This window comes from Bactrocera latifrons, unplaced genomic scaffold, assembly GCF_001853355.1.
Source record: "Bactrocera latifrons isolate USDA-ARS-PBARC rearing strain unplaced genomic scaffold, ASM185335v1 scaffold_14, whole genome shotgun sequence".
Classification (NCBI taxonomy): domain Eukaryota; kingdom Metazoa; phylum Arthropoda; class Insecta; order Diptera; family Tephritidae; genus Bactrocera; species Bactrocera latifrons.
The window spans coordinates 2653345-2661220 of record NW_017534852.1 but is presented as its reverse complement, the minus strand read 5'-3'; the positions used below and the strand labels follow the sequence as shown (position 1 = coordinate 2661220).

Below are 7876 nucleotides of genomic sequence, written 5' to 3'. Positions count from 1 at the left end.
TTCAAAGAAAATTATTTGGGTGAGCTCTGATTTTTTTTTTTTTAATTCAACTACTACTCACGCTGGGGTTAACTGAGTTAAGGTAGTTGATGTATAATTTACCATATGGTCATTCAGARATACATTTTCCTGCTCGTACCTCCCAGAGATATTGAATTAGTTTTTAAAGGCATATTTAATGTTTCAAAACTAAGTTTTAAGCTAAGATTTAGTAGAGTATTATAATTTAACCATCTCTTTGCAAGAACACATATTGCACGTTTTACATACGGATATTTGCACTTGGATGTGCGTTTAATTCCAGCAGCATACGCACCAAAACAAACATTTGCATGATTACAGTATGAGAATGCAAGTACTTGTAATCTTGCAGTTTGGCATTTGGCATTGGCACAATTTTCACAAAATGTTGCAAAACTGCCACAGTTAGAATTTTGCTCATATCCTTGCTGAAATACAACCATTTCATAGAAAAAAAAGAAGAAATATAAAAAGATAATAAAGGAAAAGTAATAAGAGCATTGTTGTTAACTGTAAAACCTTGAGCCCGTAACGAGTTGAAAGTTCATTTCAGACATTCTAAAACGGCTGAAATGGGTTAGACATTAGTAATTTCGGTTAACATTTTAATATTTACTTACTCGAGAAGTTGAACTTTACAGATCAGTACTTGTAACACACACATATGCTGCTTGCAAAAAAGGTTAACAGCGCTAAAAATTTTAAGCAGAATAGTCTTTAACAAATAGAATAACTATGTATTACCGCATGGCGTTTCAAAACGTATTCCCTTTAATACACGAATTTAGAGTGTTAGAAGGTCTCAATGGACTATTTAAATTGATTATTTGTATGGTAAAATATTTTCCTATAAATTTTAGAAATGAAGGAACAGTTATAATTATTTCTTGAGATTCTCAAAATAAACGTTATACACAAGATAAGATTGCCATCTTTTGCATATTTGAGAATTAGGAGTTATTTCAGGACAATGCTAGTGATATCATACACCACTTCATGGATATTCTAGTAGCATAGACAATACAAGAATACCTATTTTTAGGCTATTGAAGTCAGACTCGGCAACACTACGGATATATTATTATACTCGACTTTGTTAWTGACATCGGGGTAAATTGGCAATGTGACCGAGAAAAGGATATCCATGAGCAACATTTTTATTCTGTAGTAGAGCAAAATGAACCAATCGACAATTACAATGGCGAAATCTACATATTCACCGCCGGATCAAAGAGTGAAAAAGGAATAAGACCAAGATTTTTCTTTAGTAACTTATACACAGAAGATAGCTACAAGCTGAATGGCTACAATTAAGTCGTTCAAGTGGCAATTAGGGCTATCCGTAATTCTCACAACGTTAGGTTATGCAAACAGGATATAACTATACTCTTAGTAGGTAACTCGGTTAATATTATCTGAGTGCCCGTCATATGAGTATATGGATAGAAGGAAATGAACAGGCAGACAAGCTGGCTCGCTTGGGGAAAGCTGACCAATGACATCTAGAGTTCAATGGCAATATTTCAAAAAACTTCCGGCAAATTTACTCAAGTCCAATGGTTTGGAATGTGGCTGTGTCAGATATTGATATTTATCACAAGCATTTAAAATTGAAAGCAGTAAGTTTCCGACGACTATAATTGAGGAATGGATCTAACATATTATCTATAAGTATGTTCTAATAATATCTATTAACAATTTAATGAGATGAACGGAAATTAATGGTGTAGTGTCCGAATTAGTGACAAACAAATTTCTTAACTTCGTTACTACGATAGGTGGTCATCCATAGGTCGTCCGAAGTAGCACCTGTTGGCAAGAGTTATCCTGCGTTGGAGTTCTAAGCTGACATTTTTGGTGGTGTTTACGCTTGTCCAAGATAGACGAAATTATCTACGACTTCGTAATTATGACTGTCAACAGTGACGTTAGGGTCTAGTCGCGAGTGCGACGACTGATTTTTTGATGATAGGAAATATTTCGTCTTGCCCTCGTTCACTGCCATATTTTTTTTATTATTATTTTAGTTATTTTTTCAAAAGGGGGATCTCTCTTCCGATGCTGGTTGTTCCTTTTCATTCGGGTTGTTTTTTTACGTAGCGGGTCCCAACCCCAGCGCACAACTCTATGTAGATCGGGTGTTCTTAGGCTACCCAGAGGATACTTGGTCAAAGAACGGAAGTCGTGAGCTGCTTGAGTCATATGTGAAAGAATCGTTTCTGGCCACTCCCAAGTGAATGGCGATCAGAGAACTTTCCTCACTTGCGTGAACTTCTACACATGACTCCATCATTCAGTTTTATATTGGTAAAAACAATTCTACTAAATGGTTTTCGCAGCCACCTAGGTCTAACGTTCGCACGAGGGCAGAAATATCATATTGGAAAAACCTGGGGCCTATTGCACAGAATGATAAGACGGAAATAGAGCATTGGAGAYGCTTTATAACTAGTAATATCTTGGAACAAATACTTTGTCATACTAATACCAAAACCAAACAAATGCAATTATCTAACAATAAACAATCAGTTCAGTATTTATTGAAAGAGACCACTGTTTGTTCGGCTTATTATACTTAGCCGGACTAAATCGTTTTAATCGACAAATTTTGAGTACTACTATGTCTTTGCAGCTCTTTTATTTTTACAGAGCTGTTTACGCTTCGACAATGTGTCAACACGCCAAGAATGAAAAAAAAACTAAGTAATCTGGCTCCGATTAGATCAATTTTTGATGAGTTTGTGTCACACTGTAAGAATACTTATACTCCCAACGAATATGTTACAATTGATGAAAAACTGGAAGCATTTCGCGGTTTTTGTTCGTTTCGACAATATATTCCGAATAAACCTGCAAAATATGGAATCAAAATTTATGCTTTGGTTGATACGAAAAACTTTTATATGCTCAACCTTGAAATTTATCCCAGTAAACAGCTTAATGGGCCATATTTACAAAGCAATAAAGCTGTCGACGTTGTAGAGAGATTAGTGCAGCCTATTTCAAAAAGTAACAGAAACATTACGTTCGACAATTGGTTTACGAGTGTTCCACTGATAACACATTTACAGAAAAATCATAAACTAACATCTACAGGTACTTTCGTAAAAAATCCCACCAAACTTTTAAACTATGCGAGGATTGCATTGCAGAAAAATATGACGCTTATTTCCTACATGCCTAAACGGTCTAAAGTAGTTCTGGTACTGTCTTCCCTTCATCATGATCAAAACTCCGCCTTCTAAGGAAAAATATGGAAAACTTACCGAGAGGCTTAGGTAAACGTATTCACGACCAAGTTGGTGAAGCCTTGACTTACCCTCCCAATAAAAGTTCGAAAACATACACTAGATGTAGAGGCTTTCCCTCTGCCAAAGATAAAAAAAAAAGTAAACACTCCTGCAATAATTGTAACAAGCGTATTTGTATGTAATATATTGCCTTATTATGCCAAAGTTGTGTTTATCACAATAGCGAATAGCTTTGTATATAAGTAATAAATGAGCATGCTTTTATATAGTTAATAATAACATAATATTATAATTGTATGTTTAGTACCAAAGTGGTAATTATTTTTGTTTTTGAGATTAATTTTTAAGTTATGTTCTCACGATTGATCTCAGAATAAAAAGTTTTTTTTTTTTTTTGTTTGTTTGTTTCCTTAATTGTATTGCTGATTTTTTAACAAATAAATGTTTAATTATTATAAGTAATGTGTATTATTAGCCAGTTATTTAATCTAGCATGCTAATATTGACATAACATTGATTCAGTGTTCAGCAATGTACACGGCTAAAATGCGAGCGGCCACAACGGTCCAGTTCTATTAAGTAGCGACAATGACGCCGGGTTAAATTATTGTTGGCTATACGTTAGATAGCCTTATGTAATTAAATTTGAAGAATACTGCCGAGTTCTGGCACGGATGGTATTGTATTYTAAATTGGCAAAGTATATATTGGTATCAAATATTCCAAAGTGTTTGTGTTATTTCACACCCTATTATATAAAAAATTTGTGTAGTCAATACTAAACTTGTCAGCACTTTGCAAATATTTATTTTGATTTTCGCTTTCACCGTTAATGAGCTTTTAGAAATAATTTATGTGACCCGAATTAGTTAGCAACTACATGCACACAAATGTATGKTTCGGTACATTTTTTCCAATATTTTACTAATAGATAGTTTTATGTCTTGTTGTTGTAATTGGAGTAATTAATGCATTTGCAATGTTTTTCATTTATTTCCCTTTTATTTGCAGTTGTAAATCAACGTTACGAACCAAAGTGCAAAATCGTGTAGGTTTTATTGGTAGCAATGTGTTAATTAAATGTAATATACCGTCGTCTGTTAAGGAGTAKGTAACKGTKACATCATGGCTGCAGGAACCGAATTTCAATAWATATCCATCGCTAKAAGGAGGTGAGTAGAAATTATATGTTTAMCTAAKTACAAGTACAGTAGGGTCACGATAACAGCCGTCATACTTAAAGAAAATTATAAAAAAAACACACACAACGCGAATCTCTAAAATCAGCTTGAAACATATTTGTTCAGGTAATGCCAGGAAAAGATTATCAGTATTATGAATTTTCTCCGCTCGAGTGTTACAGAATAATATAGGTTTAAACATTTGTCGCCTTACCCAGTCCCACTAAAAGAACCTAACGGAGATTRCGTGTTCCTTTGCCGATACATCATTTCGATGAGTTTGCTTTTTTTTGCTTTTAGGCATTAAAAAAAATGATGTTGGCTTTTGCGTGGGCCACGATAGACTTTAGTGGACAGTTTACATCGCAGCAGGTAGTTAAAKTTTTTTTTAGGAAAGTTGGTAACCTGGTAGTGAAAATATACTCTCTGCATGAGTGTATTTTTTGGATTAGCTTATTGAGATTCATTTTTCGGTAACCAACATATTCAAAAGTTCTAAAATTCCAATAACTTTCAAAAATCCAAAAAAAAGGAGTCGAACAGCTGTCAAAATTTAATCTACGCAACTATTTGCTTTTCATTAGTCTAAATAGCATATGTAGATWTGGTGCATCAATAAGCATAAGTGAAAAATACCAAAGGAACTGCTATAACTGAAACAAAACGAACCAGTATAAGTTCGTYGGTTTCCTCCTCCGCGCTGCACTTTCAGACTTCCGTCTCTACGCGTTTTAAGAGTTCGCAGTTTTAGTGCGGAACACCCGCAAAGGCTTTTTCGTTCATCGACMATCCTCCATTGAACCAACTCGTTGCACATATCCTTGTTGAAAATTTTTTTTATTATTATTTGCCACAACCGACCAAAACCATTTAAATACCGAGTCATATGTGGGTGGCCTGAGTTATTACTAATGCATACGTGGACGAGCGTACGTAGTTGTAGTTATGTATCTAGCGGAAAAAGTTAGCCAACGAATCAGCAAATGAAAGCAGCGCTAAAATAAAATAAACGAATACRTTATTGCACACCACATTTCTGCTGAACCGTAACCTTTTTGCAAATTCGTTTTATCGCTTCTTTGTACACATTTCCTCACATTCCTCACTCTGTATTTTTAGATGGGAAAAATCATATGCTACCRACCGGCGRACTTCTGKTGTACAACATCACTCGCACCGATGCGCACAAAGTTTCTCGCTGCCGCACCCATCACAAGCTGATGCAGGACTCCATTGTCAGCAGCAATATGAGCAAAATCCAATTGACTGGTAAGTTAGTTACACCAACAACAATGCTAACAACAAATAGAGCTATCTAGCATCTCAAAAGCCATGCACGCTTGATCTCACCTTACGGCATTTAGTTTGTTGTTATCCAAGCATGTACATTTCACTGTTCTACAAGTATGTATTGAGTGTTTACGACAAGAACCGCGTAACTCAAGAACGGAAATATACATTTTTAGTTATATTATAACTAGCTTAGCACTCCTGAATTTAGTGTATAAAATTTTGAATTTAGCTAAAAAAATAAATCAAATTCTGCAATTTCTCCCTAATAATCAGTTGATTTTACCATCGTTTCAATTATTATTTCATACAGTGTTGTGCAAAATATCGAATAACAGAGTTAGTAATCTAACTTGGTGAGTTTTCAGTTACAAACAGAGATCTGTTAGATATATTGGTCAATCCTAAGGTAGTTGAAGTGTGTAATCTCTTCCTATTTGCTCTACTACAAAAGGCTTTACTGGCTTGTCTTTATCTTCGACGCCAGTTAATTTCGGTCCGACCGTYCGTGCAAGCAGTAACTTTAGTAATAATTGAGATGTCTCGATGAAACTTTTTATGTGGGTTCCTTAGCACAAAAAATTTTCTAGTTCGTAGATGTGTGTTATCGCACCACTGCCATGCCCACAAATCGTGATTTACCAAAAACGTATCAAGTGCCACAATTAAGCACTAATTTAAACTGTAAAGCTGTAGTTTAATACAAAGGATCGAAGTAGCAAGGTACCGCTGTGGGCTAAAGTTTTTGAAAAAGACGTCGTGTATATACCTCCTAAACAATGTTAGCTCGAACAACCAAATTTTCTTAGTAGAAAATGTTTATATTAGGTCTACTCGGAAGTACTGCCCAATTTTATCCATTTTTACTAGTTAGGCGCAACATTACCAAAAAAGACGCTTCCTAATTCTATGTTAACTCATACTTGCGATTAAGCATCAGACATCTTACTGACATTTTTGGAATATCGGTAGAATCAGTGACTACACTTTGAGAGATCATTTGGGACTTAGTGAAGGCAGCAAATTATTTTCGAAAAGCAGCGTCGCGTTAGCGTCTGTCTAACAATGCTTTCCTACAATGAAGACGTCATGACATATTACTCTTGATGAGCCTTGGATCAATGCTTACTAGCCGGAAATAGACGCTCAGTCGACCGAATATCGTGAGCTAAAGCACGTCAAATGAGATCAAAACTCAAAGTTATRTTTTCTTTTTCTTTTCTTCGATTATGAGGTTTGGTGCACTTCGACTTTCTTCTTACCGACCAAACTGTCCACAATAAATACTATTTGAGGGTTRTGCGTCGTTTGCACAAAGGTATTCGTAAAAATAGGTCGAAATTATAGGCACAACGATAATACGCAATCCGCATTAATGCTTCTGAATTGTGGTTATACAGCAAATTCTAACGACCGCTCCGGGAAGCACTTTTGAGTCATTTGTAGATCACTGCACGCATTGAAAGCTATTCCGGAAATTGATCATTGACAAATGTTTCGAAGATTGGAAAAAACGTTAGCACATGTATATTGGGGACAAGGGGGATTACTTTGAASAGGATGACATAGATTTTGAAGAAGTAATTAAGAATTTTAAAATTGATTTGAAAGCAGATCGCCTACCCACTTAACGCCTTATTAAGCTAAATAATTATCCAGAATTCACATATACAATACTTCGCTGTCAATTAAATATTCTCAAGAAAATGAGCTGAGACTTTAAAGCAGAAAACTAAAAGCTTCTATAGCCTCTACATTTTCTTAAYATAAGAAGTAAAATTCCACAKATTTCAACCATTGCAAATTGCTTATAGTAGTCATACGGCATACGAAACGAGCAAACAACGAGGAGTCCATACAGCACTTGCTAGCATCAAGGTAGACACGCTAATTATAACCGCAGTCGRTCGGTCTGACATCGGAGCCTTCTTCTGCACTGGCACCAACTCGGAAGGCAGCGAAACTTTGGAAGTACAAATTTCTGTAACAACACCGCTCATTGCCAAGCATCCAACCCACCGTGCAAACAGTGAATCTGGGAAAAACCGCAAACTTGGTGAGTTCCATAGCCAAGAGGCGAATTTAATTGAATATTCGCGAAATTTATTTGAAACACACAAAGAAAAAACGCTT

At 35.5% G+C, this 7876-nt stretch overlaps 1 pseudogene; it reads left to right on the top strand.

The window, feature by feature from the left end:
* The window catches only part of LOC108965362, a 29569-nt pseudogene that overhangs the window by 13649 nt on the left and 8044 nt on the right, over positions 1-7876 (top strand).